Consider the following 21,358-nt stretch of genomic DNA (forward strand, 5'->3'; position numbering starts at 1 on the left):
AGTCTTACTGTCTAACATGTTTATTTAGTATATCTAGTTAACATAAATAATATAAATTCTTCCAATGGAACATAAAAAAAGAAAAAAAAAACAAGAAAAAACAAGAAAAAACAATTGGGAAAAAAAGAGACCCCATAGGGGTTTTTGACTATGGGGTCCCAGACCTTATCTATGGGGGCTAAGCCCCCACTGGCCCCCACATAACTCGAACCCTGACGTAACCTCAGTAAAACTATCGGTATGTCTAAGTAAGCCCTGCCGAGCCTCATAGGGCAGGAGCCTATCTCCTGTTTCTGTAGTGTTACGGAAAATAAATAATGCTCCATAAGGACGAAGGATTGACATTGAAAACGTGTTATTTAATGGTCAAAGAGTCGAGTGTTTTTTCACTCAACTGTAAACAAACCAACATAAAGTTTAAGTGTATAGAGGGTATCTTCACATTTCTAAAGTGACAATTTAAGGACTTTTTAATACTTCTAAAAAGACAAATTAAACATTGTGCAAATTGTCAAATATATAGAGGCAGAAATTGTGAAAATAGCCGATCTACAAGCTCACACACGAGGCGTTGTGAGCATGTAATTCTGCTATTTTCACAATAGAACCATGTTATACCAAATGCAATGTAGCACTGTAATATTGGATCATTCTGTCCTTGACAATAAGCAATCCTACTGTTGAATGCTGTACACTTTGCACAAAATAATGATAGAAAAAAATACAAAGGATTTTTTTTTTCTTTTTTTACTTCGACTTTCGACTTTCTCTGGTGGAAGTCGACTTGTGTAATGAAGTCGACTCAGTCGACTTGTCAACTTTTTCGTTAATGCCCTAGTCCATTCTAACAGAGATGCTCTCCTAAATGCTCTTATAAGGACATGTACTAAAGATAAGGCCAACATACAAATGGATATAGAAGTCCATGATTTGCTGACAGAGTAAGAGTAGGGGAGACATACAGTTCAGCTGTTAGACTGACAGCCGCAAAGTTGAGTTGGAATTAGCACAGTGATGGCAAATTATGCTGACTAGACCTTCAAATGAGTTTGAATGGAAGGCTAACAAGTAACAATACATTAGACAATCTATATACATTTCTGCGACCACAGTAGCGTGAGGCAGCTTGATGTACAAGACCCAAAACTATGCCTAAACCTAATAGTATTCCAAAACTTAACCTCAGTAAAACCAATACAAGAATACAAGAACCACACAGCGGGTGGTCCACATAAAAAGATGGGGAGCGAGTGTGTTTTGGGGAGAGCCTTCCAGTTATCTGCAGTGGCACAGCAGGTACTGTAGAACGGCTGCTTGGGAACTGGAAGGTTCCTGGTTCGAACCCCGGTTCAATCCATGGCTCCTCTGGGAGTGTCATTGAGCAAGAGACTGAACTCCTAACTGTGTGTGTGTGTGTGTGTGTGTGTGTGTGTGTGTGTGTGTGTGTGTGTGTGTGTGTGGACAGGGAATTACTACTTTGTGGGGACCTCATGTCCCCACAAAGATAGTACAATCGGAGGAAAAAACCAAGTGGGGACAAATTAATAGGTCCCCACAAGGTGTTTAGGGGTTAGGTTAAGGGTTAGGGTTAGGGTTGGGGTTAGGGTTATTACACATAGTAGACTATGTGTAATGTCCCCACAAAGTAGCAATTGCAAACCTGTGTGTGTGTGTGTGTGTGTGTGTGTGTGTGTGTGTGTGTGTGTGTGTGTGTGTGTGTGTGTGTGTGTGTGTGTGTGTGTGTGTGTGTGTGTGTGTGTGTGTGTGTGTGTGTGTGTGAGTGTTATGCACATTGTAAAGCTCTCAGCATTGCCCTCATAATGATCGAATGTTATCTTTCTCAGCAGCTGTCTCATTATCCACGTCAGAAAGAAAGCAGTTTAAACTGCTGAAAGAACTCCAGGGCACTAAACCCTGTATAAGTGACTGGAGTTGCCATGCAGGGGTCTGTACTAGGTCCCTTTCTTTTCCCCCCTCTACACAAAATCTCTTTGTAACGAGTTGTGAACTTGTAGATTGGCTATTTTTTACCAAATGTTTGCCAAATAATAGGAATGCTGTATTATTTTGGCTGTACCGTATTGGCACTTTAAAGCTAAGGCACCATTCTGTTTTCTCTCTATAGAGTATATAAGATTATTCACATTGTATTAAGTTTAATCAGTACAAGTTACCCAAAATCTACCTGGCATTGGGAAGCTTGGAGAGACATTTATGGGTGATTTGAGTACATGTACACACTGAAGTCTCTACTCTATCTCTACCACTATGTTCAAATTGATTGATTGATTGATTGATTGATTGATTGATTGATTGATTGATTGATTGATTGAATTTACAGATAAAACATTGACATACATGAACATATATTTAACATAAAATTGGACAAATCTGTCACTATTTCCATTGTGGTCCTTTGAGAGCAAACGTGTGTTGGAGGAAAGCACAATAAATTTGAATACATTTACGCAATTTCAACATAGAAATGTGAAGCATGCTACAGTGAAGCATTTCAAAATTATGGGAGGCAGTATCTCTCTCTCTCTCTCTCTCTCTCTCTCTCTCTCTCTCTCTCTCTCTCTCTCTCTGTCTCTCTGTCTCTCTCTCTCTCTCTCTCTCTCTCTCTCCCTCCTGGAATTAATGAGAATAACACAGAAAAGGGGAAACCATTATTAGCCTAATTAACCGATAAACACGCGCTACCAAAACAGCACGGCTGGTGGCAGATTGGCAGTTGTTTGTCCTGGGGTTGGGAGGCAGAGGGGTGGTGGTGGTGGTGCTGTTGCCACGTAACCGTCAGAGTGCAGGGCCTGCTGACGCTTTGCCATGCCCTGCATGGCACGCTGCACATGGCACGCTGCACCCTCTCTCTCTGTAATTAAAATGCGACCACGACTGAAAGGCCACCGGGGCACTAATTAGCCAGCGGAGACACACCTCCTTCCTTCCTTCCTTCCTTCCTTCCTCTCAGACATTCACTCTCCCCTTCTCTCCTGTCTCTCCTCTCCTTGATGTCTTCGTCATGAATGCAGGCTACAGTATTTGTAAAGACTAAAGAACTAAGTAAAATTGAAGAGAAACCTGCACACTCTGCTCCAATGACTGAACGTTTTGAGAGTTTCTAGCTCTTCATCTGGTCAAACTCCAGAAGAGCTAGAAACGCTCGTCATTGGAGCAGAGTGTGCGGGTTTCTCTTCAATTTTGCTATTTTTCACCCAGCACCTCATTCAAGAGATGTGCGTATTTTTCTACTTTTAAAGAACTAAGTAAGCCTTGCCATAGCCTGGCGGTGCCAGCCTCTAGCACACACTTCGTTTTGGGATGAGAGTCTGGTGCTGCAGAATCATATTACCTTTCCGAGGGGCGGGCTAAAGCCTGGTGAGCTCGGCCAGAGCTCTTAATTGCAAAAAGGGGTTGTGCACTAAGGTAAATGATTGGAATTCGAAGACCTCGTTAGTGTTCTCTCTAATCAATGAAAGCATCAAAGACAACTACCTGTTTGATGCCTGTCATAGAGGGGAGAGGGAGGGGGGAATGTTTTTTGTGTCTACACAGCCTACAGCCCTGATTGGCTAACCCTTTCTGGAGGCTGGTGGAAATGGATTCTCAATTGTGCAGGGCCAGACCACACTACACCACACCACCACTACCGCCAGGGGGTGGTGTTGTGCGGTCTGGTTTATTAACCAGGCTAGCCTTGCCGAGCCCCCATAGGGGCAGCTAGAAGCCGGGGCGGGGAGGGTGACAATTGTCACTGCACTCATTCCAGCTGGGAGTGGGAGGAGTAGTAGGACCAGGGCTCAGCGTCCTCCCCGTGGAGGCTCCTCACTGTCCGGTGAGTCAGTGGAGAGGAGCTATAAACCGGCTGAGGTTTTGGACAAGGTTGACGCCCCCCTAGGCTCGCGATGCAGAAGGGAGAGGGAGAGTGGGAGACCTCTTGTGTCAAGCGCGTCTCTGCTGAAAGCACAGTGGTAGCGGGCGACGTGAATAAAAAGAATAAAGGCTTCTTTGGTATTTTTTTCCTGCATAGGACTGCGTTTTATTTCTCTGTCATTCTATGTTAAATGAGCGTCTCCGGAGAAAGCACAGTGGAAGAATTTTAAGAAAATGTTGCTACACTCAATGTTCCCTGCCATGAAGGGAGCATGGCCAAAAGCTCACAAGCCGCGAGTGGGCGCCGTCAACCTCGTCCAAAACCTCAGCCGATTGAGCTCCTCGCGAGTCAGTAGGATACAACAGCTGTGACGACACACAGAAATGTGTGTGGGGAGGAATCAGTTGGCCATATAGTGACTGAAATGGGGAGCAAAAGAGGGTAAAAGGGACACACGCGCACGCACGCACGCACGCACGCACGCACGCACGCACGCACGCACGCACACACACGCACACACACACACACACACACACACACACACACACACAAAGACTGAAAGACTACACAACTACATTGGAACACAGTTTGTTTTCCTGAACAGAAACACTTCTGTAGCAGTGTTAATTTTGACTGCAAATTTTTACGTATTTTTAGTCATAGTCTTTTGAATAAAAGTCCATTCAATTTTATTCATATTTTAGTCATCTGAAAAGTTTTACTTTTAGTCTAGTTTTAGGTGTTATAGCCGACTATAGCGACTAAAGTGTATTTCCTGCGGGCGGTGATGGCGACGTAATGCCTGATTTATACTCAGCTGTGTACTGAAAACACCCGATCTACAAGCTCACAACGTGTCGCGGTGGGACACGTTGTGAGCTTGTAGATTGGCTATTTTGTGACACCTTGCACACAACCAAGTCATAAAATGAAATGTCTTGACTCTTGGTTCTCCTGGATGTGTGGTTTCCGGGCTGACTGCCACAGTGTTCTGGTTGCCTTGCTGGTCTGTTGTCATTGATTGATTGATTGAAGAATTTATTAGAAGGTTGTAAAGGAAAAAGTTTCATGACAGTACAAATCACTGGTACAACTAAAAAGGAGATCCTAGTAAGCTTTTCAGCTTATTTACACAGGAACCACTTCATTTATCTCATATAGGCTACAGTAACATTGAAAGACAAACGGAGAGAACAAGAACACAGTACTTTGCAAGTTTGCATAGGAAATCATCAATAACAAAAGGGAGAAAAGCATTCAAAAAGAAGAAAAAAAGGGAAATAAAAGAAAAAGAAAAGGAAGATTATTTACAGTGGAAATTAAAGGGGAGGTAAGTATGGGCTTAGTCTATTTACAAGTTTCGAGTAGCAGCCGCTCTGTAGGTGACTTTTCATACCGATTTTGAAGGAGGCTATGGATTTACAATTTTACACTCCTTTAGGGCAGGGGTGGGCAACTTTGATGATGGCGAGGGCCACTATATTTCCACCTTCACTCCAGGGGGCCACATTGCATATTGCTACGTCGTACGACTCGTACCTTGTCATTCTAGTATCTCATGCAAAAGCAAAAATAGCAGATCTACAAGCTCAAAACGCATCGCGCTGCGATGCGTTTTGAGCTTGTAGATCGGCTATTTTTGCTTCTTTTGAATTGGAATCCTGAATATTTTTTTTGTTGTTTTTTAATTAGAATCCTGAAATGTAGTTATATACTCATGTTAACTTTATGAACCTAAATACAAATACATTGGATATAAAAAAAATAATTTTAATACTACTATACTAGTCATTAAGCTACTAATATAGACTGAAGGAACTAAAGCAGGTCATGTTTGGAATTGTAACAGCTGAAATCAATAATATATCATTCCGGTATTAACCTGAGGGCCGCATTAAGTGAAGGTGGGAGCCGCATGTGGCTCCCGGGCCGCCAGCTGCCCATGTATGCTTTAGGGCTTGCGGTAGGGCGTTCCACATGTTGGTGGTATACAGCAGGAGAACTAATTTGAGCCTTGTTTTCATGAGACGGTGTTCTGTTCTGCTTGCCTCGCTGCTCTCCTCTCTGTTGTCATGAGAGCCGCCGCGCTGTGCTGAGTAATGATGCTCCGCCTCCTATCGCCATGGAAACCTCCACTTATAGATTCCAACAGGCTGATTTCCATGAAGAGTCCGGTGGAGAACGCCTCTGCCCCCCTCCCACACACACACACACATGTACACACATGCACGCACGCACGCACACACTCACGCACGCATGCACGCACGCATGCACGCACGCACGCACGCACGCACGCACGCACACACACACAATGTCACTCACTGTTTTTCGGGTATGTCATTAGAAAGCTTTTAGATGTCTATTTTTTTGTCAAATTTTTAAGTGGGCACTTTTTGTCACCCTGTATGATTTATCGTACTTAGATACTGTACTTCCAATTTAGACCTGTTAACCTAGACTTAAAGCAGCACCATGAAACTTTTTTTTAATGATTAAAATGTAATTTGGTCCATGTGTTAATAACTTATAGGCCTACAATTGGAGTGTTTTTTGTTGCCTCCCTTCTCTTCTATTGAGACATTTAGATCATGTCAAAGGTCATGTCTCTCACCCATAGACACATGGATCTGTCAAGAATGTTGACCTGATGGCCAAGATTTTTTATTATATTCTCGGGCTTACATTTATGTTTTACTTAGCGATAAGTCAAATGAAAGTAATTTCCTGTAAAACCCAAAGGTTTAAGCCCTCAAATGTATTCATTCATTCATTCATTCATCCATTCATTCATTTGAATGTATTCCATGTTTCCCTCTGCTATAGAGGCTGAGCAATCGTCGTTTTGTGTGTGTGTGTGTGTGTGTGTGTGTGTGTGTGTGTGTGTGTGTGTGTGTGTGTGTGTGTGTGTGTGTGTGTGTGTGTGTGTGTGTGTGTGTGTGCGTGTGTGCGCGCGCGCGCGCGCGCGTGCGTGCGTGCGTGCGTGCGTGCGTGCGTGCGTGCGTGCGTGCGTGCGTGGGTGTGTGTATGTGAACGTTGCAGTAACAATCCTGTATTTTCTAAGAATCAGCCTCAGGTCTCAATGGGTTCAGTACAATGATCAGCACACACACACACACACACACACACACACACACACACACACACACACACACACACACACACACACACACACACACACACACACACTGTGTCTACTCAATGAACGTAGACGCAAGTTCAGCTGCTACAACCTAACACATCTGAGACAGCTGCACTATACAGTATGCCAGTGGTTCTCAACCTTCCCCCCCCCCCCCCCCCCCAAAAAAAAATCATAATTTAACTCGGGACCCCCCTCCCTGCACAAGCACTTGGAATTGTAGGAGCTGGCATTACATTTAGTTTGACGCGAGGCGCTGTGAGCATATAGATCGTCTATTTTCATAATTCCAGCCACTAATATTTGACTATTTGACAAATGTTTGACCAGAGGTACTGAAAAGGTCTTTAAAATCCTTAAATTGTCACTTTATAAATGTGCAGATACCCTAATACACTGCAGTATGCAGTGCTGATCTGTGTTGTGTTGTGTTGTGTTGTGTTGTGTTGTGAACTTGTGTTGTTTACACATCCAATTCAGGGGGCCTCATTTGGGCTTCCATCCCCTTAATCTAATTTTGGTATTTTATTCTCTTATAGACACGTGTTTTCTTTCTGCAAAATAATTCCTTATTTGGGGCATGTCAAAACAACGTAGGCTATTTGTGAAATGTTTTAAAAACGGGCTTCAAGTGGTCACTTTTTGCCACCCTCTATTGTTTTTTATGAGATGACACCTACACACCATAGGAGAGGAGAGGAGAGGAGAGGAGAGGAGAGGAGAGGAGAGGAGCATACAGTAATTATGTTGGATTAGTGCTTTAAACACAGAGAGAACGAGCACTGTTGCTTGCTTGCGTGTGTGTGTGTGTGTGTGTGTGTGTGTGTGTGTGTGTGTGTGTGTGTGTGTGTGTGTGTGTGTGTGTGTGTGTGTGTGTGTGTGTGTGTGTGTGTGAGAGAGAGAGAGAGAGAGAGAGAGAACACTGAAAATGTTGGAACATGCACGTAAATTCGTAAAAAATATCACCCACTTCTTTACACCTCTAAACCTGTCGTGAATAATAAAACTGATTCTGTGTGTGTGCATGCGTGCGTGCGTGCGTGCGTGTGAGCGAGCACACGCACATGCATGTCCACACTCATCTCTGGCAGAAGAAGGCAATGTTCTTCTGAATATAATGAATAAAAGCAGCATCAGTGAGGTTGTTCAGACGCTGTAGTTCCCCATTGATGTTTAGATTAAAAAACAGCAGTTTGTCTGCAACATCAAAGATTCACTGCGTGCGTGCGTATGTGCGTGCGTGTGAGCGTGCGGCCGTGTGGCACGTCATGTGTACTTGTATTAGCCTACTATATTTGTGAGGATCAAATTTCACAAGTAGTAAAATGTACAGGTCAGGTTTAGGGTTTGGAAAATAGGCGATCCACACGCTTGTGGATCTGCTATTTTTTGTCAGATATATTCCGATATTTTCCAATGATGTCCCAAGAATGTTAATTTCCTCACAGATAGGCCTAATTGCGACCGTAGGGAGCTACTTACTGTAGAAACCTCCACGGGCTGTCTGTGAGTGAGTGAGTGAGTCCGTCACACTTTTGCCCTGCTCATATCTCCACAACCGTTGCCCCCATCCATGCCAAATTTTGCACACACACTCCTTGACTGCCAAACGACAACCTCCAAGGACCCCCGGAGCCCCAGGGACCCCCAGGTCCCTGGGGGACCCCCAGATGTAAAAAATGACCAAATGTGCTCACACGTCACACGTCACACTTTTTCCCTGCTTATATCTCCGCACCCGTTGACCCGATCCATGCCAGATTTTACACACACACTCCTTGCCTGCCAAACTACAACCTCCAAGGACCCCCGGAGCCCCTGGGGGACCCCCAGATGTAAAAAATGACCAAATGTGCAAAAATGACCAAATGACCACCCCAACGGGGCTGCTATTTGTGGAGATAAGCCACCTACGGTCGCTTATCTCCCGATTAGGGAGTCTTACTGGTGATACAAAAACGTGTATGTGTGCATTGAAGTTTAGATGAAAGAATTAGCATTTTGTCTGCAGCCTCAGCCGTTCACTGTTGATATGAGAGTGACATTTGGTTAATTAAATTGTCACCAGGGTTACGTCTTCTTCAGGCAGCACCCCTGCTGCGTTGAGTACATACCGCATGCATATGTATTCATGACATGTGGACTAGGAATGGGACGCTAAGTGATAGTATCGTTTATCGTAAAAAACACTCACTATACCACTCGTGGAGATTTAATTGTCGCCTCCGTGCGTCCGTCCGTCCGTTTTACCTATAACTCCACCGATCAGTTTCAAACTTTGTAAGCGAACTCCCTAGAGGCCAAGAAAAAACCCTTTCCTTGCATTTTTCACATCAGCCTTTATAGCGCCACCAGGAAGCCGACTTATGTAAGACACATTTTTGGATATTACTCCTTCCGATTTTACCCAAAATTAACACAAATCAGTACACAGTATCTCTACAGTCATATGATCAAGACGGATCTGTCCCATATTAAATATTCCATCCTGATTGGCTAAGATTGGCATCCAAACTTTGCAGGATTGATCCGTTTCGAACAAAATGCCTCAAATCAAACACAGCGTGCAATTGTAATCAAATTGTGCACGCACATTCGCAAAAGGCCAAGGAAGAAATTACACTACAAACTGTTCAAATCAGCCTCATGGTGGCGCCATGAAAGGTCTAAGATTGGTGAAGAACACATGCTACCCTTTTTAAATTGCCCTATTATAGCACCACCAGGACGCGTGGCCTGATGGAGACCTGTGCTGTGCTCCACTTCTTCTAGTTTATTGTGAAATCGTCCTCCGTCATGCACTGGTCTGGGATCAATTCACCTTTTATTTGCTGAGCTGCATATCCGGTACCACTTAAACCCTCTATAATTGGCAAAAGGTACTTATACTATATGTACTTGATACAGTCTTTTTGTCACTCTCTATCAAATGTCTTTGCCAAAAAATTGCCGATCTACAAGCTGACAACGCATTGTGACCTTGTATATCTGCTATTTTTTGGCAAATGTTCCACCCCAGGATCATGGATTTTGATTATCGGGATAATATTGTAAATCAAGATTGACATTTTCATATTGCTCCATCCCTAATGTGGACACATTTACATATTGCCTCTTAATTTGAGTTTTTTGTTTCTTAGTTCTTCCGGAAAAGATCAGATCAATCCGTTTTGTTTGTCACATCACACTTTACAGGTGTAAAGCAGTGGGTGAAATTCCTTTTCTTCCCCATTGAAACAATGAAAAGTATTAACAAGAGTTTGTTCCTTAAAGGTAAGGACATACAAGGTTTTCACTCAACAGCAACAATGCTGTGAACTGCCTATCTTACATATCAAAGCATTGTCTGCATGAAATCAAACCCAACTACACAAGAAGATCATCATAGAAATCACCATTCTAAATTAGTTTTCTACATTTCCTGTGTTTGTGATGTGCATCTGAAACTTCAGCCCCAGTGAAACAAACAGGTTTTTATACACAGGGAAACAATTGGGAACAGGTGCAACTCAGATGACAATCAACACAGGGATTGGCTGAACTAAAACAAGACACAGGTGGAAATGATAATTATCACAGAGCAGGTAAAGACAGACAACAGTTACAAAAAAGGGGAAACGCTATAGGACAGGTGTCGGCACTCGGCAACCTTTTTGACATGAACTGCCATGTTCCTTTTTAGTTGGTCCCTTTTAAGTCTTTTTTTTTTCCTTGACAGTCTGTGTGTCATATCAACATTAAGTTTAATTATGACACCAAATCCAAATAAAATGTTTCCAACTGATTTTGATTGTCCATGGACTATACCTAACAACCTTCATTTTGTTTGTCTCCATTTTCTTTCCAATAATTTCTTTCAGGATGTAATAATCATTAGACTTAGAGCGATAACCCACCATATATCTCCCCCAGACTCACTCAGTCAGAGTTATCAGTTTGAATGAATTATGTGCAGGATAATTTGTATACAGATGTGAGTGGACTTAATTTAATTGAATAAACTTTTTTGGAATATTACATTTTGAAAGGCAAAAGCTCTTTTCCACATATGGCAGTGTACCCTCCCCCGTGCCTATTGTTGCCTACCCATGCATCAGGACAATACTTCAAAATAAGGTACCAGAAAACACATGAACACACTACAAAATAAGATACAGATCCTGACAGCTTGATTGCAGTTAGTATGAAATGTCCAGCTCATGTCCGTCACACTCATGTCACGCTCATGTGTCCATCACGCTCATGCCCGTCACACTAATACACAACATTTCGTTTCCTATCGACTTCAGTTCCTCCCTCCCATTCCATCCATGAAGGCAGGTCACAAAAAGTTGAAAGTAACACATTTGGTGTAACAGTCACTCGCATGGGTCTGTGCCACGTCGCTGATTCACACTGGCAGCTACACAAAGATACAAAGATACAAGGTGATGCCCGGGGTTAAAAAGATCAGGACCGGGTGACAGAAATAGTCCGTTTACAAGCTGTAATTGTGAGAATACAGAAGATAAGTGTATAACTTGTTAGCTTTTGTAGCTGAAGTTGAAGCCAGCTCAAGTTGGAATGTAGCTTTGTTGTGGTTTTTCCTCACTTTACCTTAATGAAGACAACTAGGCTGTATGGGGCTTTGGAGAAAGGGTCTATAAAAAATACAGACCTTTGTTTTCAACCTTATCTTTCTTTCTGTCTCTCTGGCGTCTCTGCCTGTCTACCCCCTCCCCCTCTCTCTATCAGTGAAGACATCAGTTAAGGCAGCAGGCCGATGTCTGGAGCAAATGTACTGAAAGTACAAAAGTAAAAGTACTCATTAGGCAGAAGGTCCCATTTCACTGTTACGTAACTTACATGTGTAAAGAAAATCCGTTGAAAATATCCGAATGAATTGTCAGAAGACAGAAGATGAGTGGACAATGGTGAAACAGGGTCCACCCTATGTTCCCCAGGTTCTATGTTCCCCGCTCTATGTTCCCCACCTCACAGCATTAGTTTTAGTGAGGTTAGGGTTAGGGTTAGGGTTAGGGTTAGGGAACCTGGGGAACATAGGTACGGTCCCGGTGAAACAACACTCGTAGCTTTGCTGAAGTTGAAGTCAGCTCGAACGTAGAACATAACTTTGTCGCGCCTCACTTTATCTTTGTGGTGCTTTGGAGAAAGGGTCGACAGTATACGGAAATACAGACCTTTGTTTTCAGCCCTGTCTTTCTGTCTATCTGTCTCTCTCCGTCTCATCAGTGAGGACATCAGCGAAGGCAGACTGACGCCCGGTGCAGTGGAACGCTACGGTTGATGTATTAAATGCACGCCATGTGCTGAGCTTTGATCCCAGCTGTTTAATTAACACAAACTGTCTGCTGTCTGGTGATTGACTGGTGATGGTATCACATGGTTTAATGAATAGGCTGGAACAGTACCCTCTCTCTCTCTCTCTCTCTCTTTCTCTCTCTCTCTCTCTCTCTCTCTCTGTCTGTCTTCTTATCTTTCCATCCCCCCCCCCCCCCCCGCCCACAGCTCTTCTTTCATTTCCTCCAACAGTGTCAACTCCTGAGTATCGACTCCGTTAACCCTGTGCAAACCGACCCGTACGGGTCCGTTTTGTACAGCGTCACAGTTAAATCAATTTTCGAACCTGTGGGCAAAAAAAAAAAGAAAGAAAGAAAAAGAACTGAATCTGTCTTGCTCTGAATCTGAGATTACAGTTAAATGAAAACTGAGGATTTGACTCAGATGGCCCACATGCCCGCTTTTTAGTCAGTATTCAGACATTGTCTCATTGTTATGAAAGGTGCATCAGACTGTAATAGGGCTGGGCAACAATTAACCACAAATATGTAGGAAACAATATTTGAGGGTTCACGGTGGCGCAGTCGGTAGCGCTGACGCATCACAGCTAGAAGGTCCTGGGTTCGATTATCGCTGTGGGCGCTGGGGGGCGTGTTCTCTCATCCATGTCATCAGCGTCCATACCCTAGGTGGGGTAGCGAAAGGGCCTTTCTGTGTGGAGTTTGCATGTTCTCCCTGTGTCTCCTAGGGTAGATACCCTCACGAAAACATGAAGTAATCCCGGTCTCTCTAATGCCTCCCCCTGGCCAGCCAGGGCGCACGATGGAGGGAAGAGGAACTGGTTGGAATAACGTGTTCCTTCCACGCGCTACGTCCTACCGGGGAAATTCCCCGTCAGGTGATAAGAAGCGGCCCGCTCACTCCTCACGCACTGAGGGAAGAATGATCACAGTTCGGGGCCCTCCCCAGGTTGGCAGAGGGAAGGTAGCGCCCAGGATTACACCATTGGCACTGGGTGAAAAAATGGGTCACAAAATCGTGGGATAAAATAATTATTATTTACAACTGTTTCTTTCTTATAATTATATCAAACGAATCGACATGAAGCAAGTCTATTGTTCATAATCAACTAAATAAAAATAGTCCGTATGATATTCACCGCGTATTATCCCTTCAAAACCCAAATTAATTTCTACTTACCAAAAAAAAAAAAAAAAAAAAAATCAGATAGTGTTGTAGGAGTCCTAATCAGAGTAAAATGTAATGTTTTTTTTTTATAAATGTTTTTGTAAGGTTTTATAGCCATGAATCATAAATCATAAATCATGCTCTAATTTACATTTTGAGGATATTTTTTTCACAATAATAACATGTACGTGTTCTAGACATTCTAATGATCACCAAAAAAAAAAAAAAAAATACAGCCATTTTACTTGAGATGTTGTTCGTCCAGACTCTGGAATGTCAGCCTCTGTGGGGGGTATTTATATATAAATATCGTGCCCAATGGCATTGTAAGTCTAGTATCTGCTCTCGTTCCATAGGGATGTCCCTTTGGAGTGATGGTTAAGATATTGGACTTTCACGCAGGAGACCCGGGGTCGAAGCCGGGTGGGGACATTCGGATCACCTCCGTTACATATATAAAATAGAAATGTTGCCAAAAAGCTACTCTGGGCCTAGCGGGGTTATACTTCGTTGTACAACGGTGGCGTACAGGAATATATAGTGACAAGTCACATCGCCCAGGCCTACATCAGACAGCGATGGCACCCGTGCACACGCACGTGCACGCCCTCCCAGCCTCAGGCCGTCAGCCGATAAGTGCCACTCATAAATCAGCGGGTTAGATGGCTCCACTCATAACCAGGTTCCCAAAACAGACGCAATATCCGTTTATCACACGTAAACAACACACACACACACACACGCTCGCATGCGTGCACGCATGCACACATACACACAGAGAGGCTGTCAGACCCATGCATGCACAGGAGGGGAGACAGACAGACTGTGTGCGTGCGTGCGTGCAGCGTGCGTGTTTGTACAGTGTGCGTGTGTGTGTGCGTGCGTGCGTGCGTGCGTGCGTGCGTGCGTGCGTGCGTGTGTGTGATAAAGGGATATTGCGTCTGTTTTGGGAACCTGATTATGTACGGAGCCGTCTACTGTAAGCTGGTGATTTATGAGGGGAAAAATGTTGGCATTATATTGATTTATCTTTTTGCTGAAGTGATGTTTGTGTCTGTCTGTTTCTTTTCTTTTTTTTATAAATAGTCAACCAATTCAAAGGCTTGACTACAGCGGAACACAGACTATTGTGTTCCTTTTGGACATAATATCGTCGTTTTCGGGTGGAAACCTTGTATGTCTAAAACCTCCCTTTTTCTGACAACACAACGCCTCGCATCGCGAGGCGTTGTGTGCTTGTAGATCTGCGATTTTCACTAATTGTGTGCAACACTTTTGTACGATGAACTATGGCTTTAATTTACCAAAACGAAACCAAAAAACATACACATTTTGAAACTTGGAGATACAAGGTTTCTGCCCGACAGCGACAACATGTTTGTCATAAGAGGTTTCTGGCCGACAGCCACGATATTAAGGCAATAATAATAATAAGGCTGGGATCAGAAGGGTTAGAACAGAAAGAGCCAGGAGAGGCTCATTATGCAAGGAGCACAATATGAAGGCAATAAGGCTGGGATGGAGCTGGGTCTGCTTCATAGCCGGGGAGCCACAGGCCCAAAAGCTCAAAGAATAGGGTTTTACCTGTGATGTCATGACATACGTTTTTTTTTTTTTTTCTATTCATTTGGTTATTAAGGTACACAGAATGAGAGGCCTGCTCTGCCGGAAACATTGCGAAAAAAAGTTATGGCCATTTGTATATTCACTCCATCGACTTCACTATACAGGAAAGAAACACACCAAAATAGATATGCTTTAAGTAGCATGTGAGGGGTCAAACTAGGGGTTCTTGATGATTCTGAATCCATTGCAAGCATTTGTTTTGTATGAAAAACATTCCTTGGGCTAGAAAACGGACCAAAATAACGGTGAAAAGTGATGACTCATCACTTTTCACAGGTTTGAGAGGCTGAAATCTAGCCCAAGGAATGTTTTTCATGCAAAACAAATGCTTGCAATGGATTCAGAATCATGAAGAACCCTTAGTTTGACCCCTCACATGCTACTTAAAGCATATTCTTTTTGGTGTGTTTTTTCCAGTATAGTGAAGTCAATGGGAAACCTTTTTGTCGCAATGTTTCCGGCAGAGCAGGCCTCTCATTCTGTGTACCTTATTGACCAAATTAATAGGAAAAACAACATTTTTGAGTATGTCATGACATCACAGGTCTTCTCTCATTTTGGCACAGTGGCTCCCCGGCTATCATGTTCACGGCTTCATAACGGCCTGGAGGCACCAGGCACCACTAAACCACCAGCGCCTTATGGAGAGCAGCGGTGGATTTACCACAACACCACAATATAAAACACATTTAAAGGTATAAATACATTATTAAGTGAAAGGCATACATTCAGAATTGCAGTTAAAGTATAAAGTATTGGCATCAAAATATGTAAAAAAAAAAAAAAAACACAAGAAATGACAAAAGTCATTATATATCAGTTTGTACTCGTTTTCTTCAGAAAGTGGCGCGAATTACCAAATATATATTACCACAGGAGAAGGTGATGCGAATTACCAAACACAATTAGATTCCCAAGATGCACCACAATCTTTCATGGATGTGATGTATGGGGGCTAGCAGTGTTACTGTAAATAGTAATAAAGAAACCAATGGCTTATTGTATATGTATTGTATAAAAAGACTTGTTTAGCCACTTGTACGCAACCTGATGCTATCATTGGTTGGATATGTATAAAACCCACAGACAGAAATCACTTTTCATTTCACCTAAAAAATTCAAAATACAACAAATCTACAAGCTCACACTGTGAGCTGCTTTTGCTACTTTTGTGTGACGTTAGACCATACATGGGCAACTGGTGGCCCGGGGGCCACATGCGGCCCCCACCTTCGCTTAATGCGGCCCGCAGGTTAATACCGGAATACTGATTGATATATTATTGATTTCAGCTGTTAAAATTCCAAACATGACCTGTTTTAATTCCAGCAGTCTATATTAGTAGCTTAATGACATAAATTTAACATGAGTATAACAAAATGTGTTTGAAATTAAATCAAAATGTTACATTTCAGGATTCCAATTAAAAAAGAACAACAAATAATTCAGGATTCCAATTCAAAAGAAGCTAAAATAGCCATAGATCTGCTATTTTTGCTTCTTTTGTATGAGATACTAGAATAACAAAGTAGGACGTAGAAATATGCAATGTGGCCCTCTGGAGTGAAGGTGGAAATAAAGTTGCCCACCCCTGCGTTAGACTGTCCCATGCAGGCACACAGAAAGCAGGTGTAATGAGTATCGTGAGTCATGTTGTGTTTTAGACAACATGACTGTACAATGTGTCATGTAGCACTTAGCAGCATTACACAGGTGTTCACTGTTGTCATCTACAGATGTTAAAGCCACATGAAATCCTTTTTTTCCTTTTCTTAGAAGTCTCTCACCTGTGCTTTAAATCCAAACATTTTCTGGATCAGGGCCCACTTGAAAACCGCGGCCCACCCATCTGAGCACAGAGTTACAGCTGGGTCTCCACCTGTTCAATGGCCTTGAGGTTAGAGTGTCAGCCCTGAAACTGGGAGATCGGGATTCGATTCCCGGCCAGGTCATACCAAAGACTCTGAAAATGGGACCCAGTGCCTCCCTGCTTGGCACCCGGTACGCCAGGGCTCCACTGCAACTTTGTCATCAATGCAGGGAATGTTCCCTTTTTAATCAAGGAAAGATGCTCCAAAAATAAATTGTATACGTTTGAAAACATGTGATATGGGACCTAAAACCTTTGTACTTTTGCTCAAGTACATTTTTAATAAGCATTTTCAAAACAGATAGAAAATAGTGCTTCCTTATTTTTTAAACAGAAATACATACAGTACACACACACACACAATAAAAGAAAATACAATACAGTGAAAGAAAAATATTCTAGATGATACTTTTACTTAAGTAGAACATTGAACAGTTTTAACATTATATTAACGTATTAATGTTTTGCCAATTTTGGGGCAAAACTTGCAACATCCTCACAGCTCACCAGTGGTCCGTGGCCCACAGGTTGATAACCTCTACTTCAAATAGCACACAGCCACATGTGGGCGTCTGATTTGATGCTAATTAATTAGATGAATTCATCCGATACACCTCATTAACACAGCGGGTGCCCACGAGGTGTCAACGCGACAATTTCTTTGATGTTGCTGGAGGCCCATGACGCGTTGGACGCGTTTACTGTAATTACAGTATAACTTTATATCTCACCGTTAGGTCGGGGCTACGCCTGGATGTAGCCCATTAGCCGCTAGTCGCTTCGAGTCGACGCTGAGAGCATCGCGCTGCCGTTTTTCTCCGTATACTCCAATGCATTTCCCCATCTTTAAAGCCCTTTATCTCCGATGTTTGTTTTATGGCTAAAACTGTGGCCGCGTGCGGCAAAATGTCCAAATTTTGATCGGCAGTGAACAGCTATGATCAACACTAGCCCATACAGTAAGTTACACAATAACATCCTGTCTGCGCTCATGTGACCAAGTGACGTCATCACGCATGCATTGACGCAACAGGGCCTCGTATTCTTCTATGGAAGTGCTATGGGGGCACTCAGAGGGGATGACTGGCGACTCCTAGTGGGCAGTCGATGTGTTAAGCACATGGGACCGGCTTAATGGACGCAAGCGTGGCTGCCTGGCCCTTTAAAAGCCGTGTCATGGACCATGAGCTGCCCCTTCCTCCCCAGAGGGCTCATGGGAAATGACGTTTTTGACAGGTTGATTCTCACCGGTGTTATCTTTTAATAGAAAGGCTGTAGTTCATTGTGGGATCCCTGAAAGCGAGAACACGTATGTTATCATCGTTATTTTACATCAGAATATTGACGGTAGCCTAATCAGAGGCAGGACTCCCTCTTTCTCAGAGGATTGGTCGAGCTTCACATGACAATTTGGCTACAGTATAGGCTATAGCATACATGGGCAACTGGCGGCCCGGGGGGCCACATGCAGCCCCCACCTTCACTTAATGCGGCCCTGCACGTTAATACCGGAATACTGATATATTATTGATTTCAGCTGTTACAATTCCAAAAATGACCTGCTTTAATTCTGTGAGTAGCTTAATGACTTGTATAGTAGTATTAAAATGTATATTGTTTTATGTCCAATGTATTTGTATTTAGGTTCATAAAGTTAACATGAGTATATAACTAAATGCGTTTGAAATTGAATCAAAATGTTACGTTTCAGGATTCCAATTCAAAAGAGGCAAAAAAAGCCAATTTTGAGCTTGTATATCTGCTATTTTTGCTTCTTTTGTATGAGATATGACAAAGTAGGACGTAGCAATATGCAATGTGGCCCTCTGAAGTGAAGGTGGGAATATAGTGGCCCTCGCCATCATCAAAGTTGCCCACCCCTGGGCTATAATAGGCAACCACAGTCGCAAAGTTCCATACATGGTGTTCCATGCGAGCCCACACTGTTTCGTAGGAACAGTATTTCTAGTTAGGTGTTTTTGATTGTGTGTGTGTTTGCGTGCACGTGCGCGTGTGTTCTGTGTGTGCACTAGTAATTACATTTGATGGGAGGAGGCGGGCCTTTCATAAAGGGCCGATTGACAGCTCACTGGAGCCTTATATTAATAATACTGTACGTGATGAACTTAACATGCAAATGATTTCCCCACAGGGCCAGGCTGTACACAACCATGCATGGAAATACTGCACACGCACACACACACACACACACACACTCACACACACACACACACACACACACACACACACACACACACACACACACACACACACACACGTGTGGAGGTGGTGACTGTGTTTGAATGTGTGTGCACAGCCCTGATAATGGTGAATGAATAACAGACTGGTGTGTGTGCGCGCGCGCGTGTTTGTGTGTGTGTGTGTGTGTGTGTGTGTGTGTGTGTGTGTGTGTGTGTGTGTGTGTGTGTGTGTGTGTGTGTGTGTGTGTGTGTGTGCACGTGTGTGTGTGTGTGTGTGTGTGTGTGTGTGCGTGTGTGTGTGTGTGTGTGTCCATTAACGGCTGCCCTCTTCCCAGCAGACACCATCACATTGTTTACACTCCCACACAAACCACTGCTCTAGATTATACGCTTAACTTCAGCCTCTCTCTCTGCGCCTACACTGTCTGTCTGTCTGTCTCTCTGTCTCACTGAATCTCAGTCTTACTCCATCTCTCTCTCTGTCAACTCTTCCCAGATACTCAGAGGGCTCTATTTTGATTGTCTTAAGTACCAGCTCTTATGCCTTAACTGTCCATACTGTCTCCGACCACCGAACGTTTTGTCGGAAAGGTCCGGTTTTACAACTACAAAATGACGTCACTCGCATCTTCTGAAAAGCATTACCCCGAATTAGAGTTCGGAAAGCTCAAAACTAAAGTCTCAAACGAAATGTTTGGTGGTCGGAGACAGTTATGGACAGGCCTTTAAGTTAAGGCATAAGAGCTGGTACTTAAGACAATCGAAATACGGCCCGCTAGTCTATCTGTACACCATTGATCCTCAACATGTTTACACCCCAAATTAATATGCATTTTGTTTACGGACAAAATGCATATTTTGATTAAAATTGGTTTGAAAATAAATTCCACATTTCATTGAAAATATTTTTGGAATAGTTGCTTTATCTAAGGGATAAAGTGGTTGAACCGATTTCTTATGCATTTTTGCCCGGGACCCACTGGAACCCACACTCCAGGACCCCCAGGGGTCCCGGATCCCACTTTGAGAACCACTGCTGGACAGTTAATGAGGTGTTCATTGTATGGAGATGATGAAAGCACTCTCTCTTTCTGCAAGGATTTGAACTGAACTGGCTGTCACAGTACGCTGCTATGACCCTGTGAAGGAGAAAGGCTGCTCCCATTCTCCTCTCCAAATAATGCGTACAGTAGCCTATATGTCCAACTCATTATTATAGTCCAGTATATTAGTCTTTTCATCCTTTCATATACTGTGTCCTTACACAATGGAGAAACTGCTTCACTAGCGTCCATCGACATTATTATGGCCTGATTAAATTGAGAAGATAACTTTTATTCATTCATTCACTCATTATTTTGCATAACTGTTGGATTTACATGGCTAGATGAAATGAACAGAAACGTCATATTTCCATCATTCTTTCCACAAAGTTGTCCATGCGTCGTTGAACCCCTTCGACCTTTGTGTACCCATTTTGGACTTTAATTCTGTATAATTATTTTCAAAAATAGCAGATATATAAGCTCACATCATATTGATGCCATAGACATATGACATCACACTGATGACCTTCAGGGATCATCTGGGATCTCCATAAAAGGGTCACAGACAGACAGTTGGTCAGTTACAGTGACATAAGCCCTGAAACATGATGGTCGTTGATAACATGACGTACGACCGTCATGGGTCAGGATTCCTATTTACCTGCGTTGGTGGAGGTGAATTCAAAAGCCTATACAAACTACACAAACATTCAAATTTCACAAAGTGCTTCATAAAGTCACAACCCGCTGGCATCATCTTGGCCTTTTAAGGCCATATATGGAGATCCCTATGATCAATATTAAGCCCCTATCTGGGAATGCCCATATATGGGCATATTGTGTCAGTCTCATGTGGTCTCAGTGTGACCTCGCCTTTACAGCGTCTTACTAGTTCTTAACTATCATTTAACTGGGGACCCCCTGGACCCCCTTCAAGGACCTCCGGCAGGGTATCAATGGACCCCAACTTAGCTGTCCTTCGCCTGGAGTTTAATGCATTTGGGGGACCTTGACATGAAACAGTCTGAGAACCACTGATCCATGTCATCCCCTGGCGAACAGTTCCCACCCAGTCAGTCATCTCAATTCAATGTGTCTCTTATGGTGCATTCAGATCTGAAGAGATATATTTGT

General features: G+C 43.1%; 1 protein-coding gene across 1 annotated transcript in view; it reads left to right on the plus strand.

Moving 5' to 3' along the window:
* The window catches only part of LOC308284142 (voltage-dependent calcium channel gamma-4 subunit-like), a gene marked incomplete at both ends in the record, with an annotated part of 43,997 nt that overhangs the window by 8,461 nt on the left and 14,178 nt on the right, over positions 1 to 21,358 (plus strand). The gene's annotated exons all lie outside the window — the stretch shown is intronic.

The sequence above is a fragment of the Nannobrachium achirus genome (assembly GCF_963921795.1).
Source record: "Nannobrachium achirus genome assembly, chromosome: 4".
In the NCBI taxonomy this organism is placed as follows: domain Eukaryota; kingdom Metazoa; phylum Chordata; class Actinopteri; order Myctophiformes; family Myctophidae; genus Nannobrachium; species Nannobrachium achirus.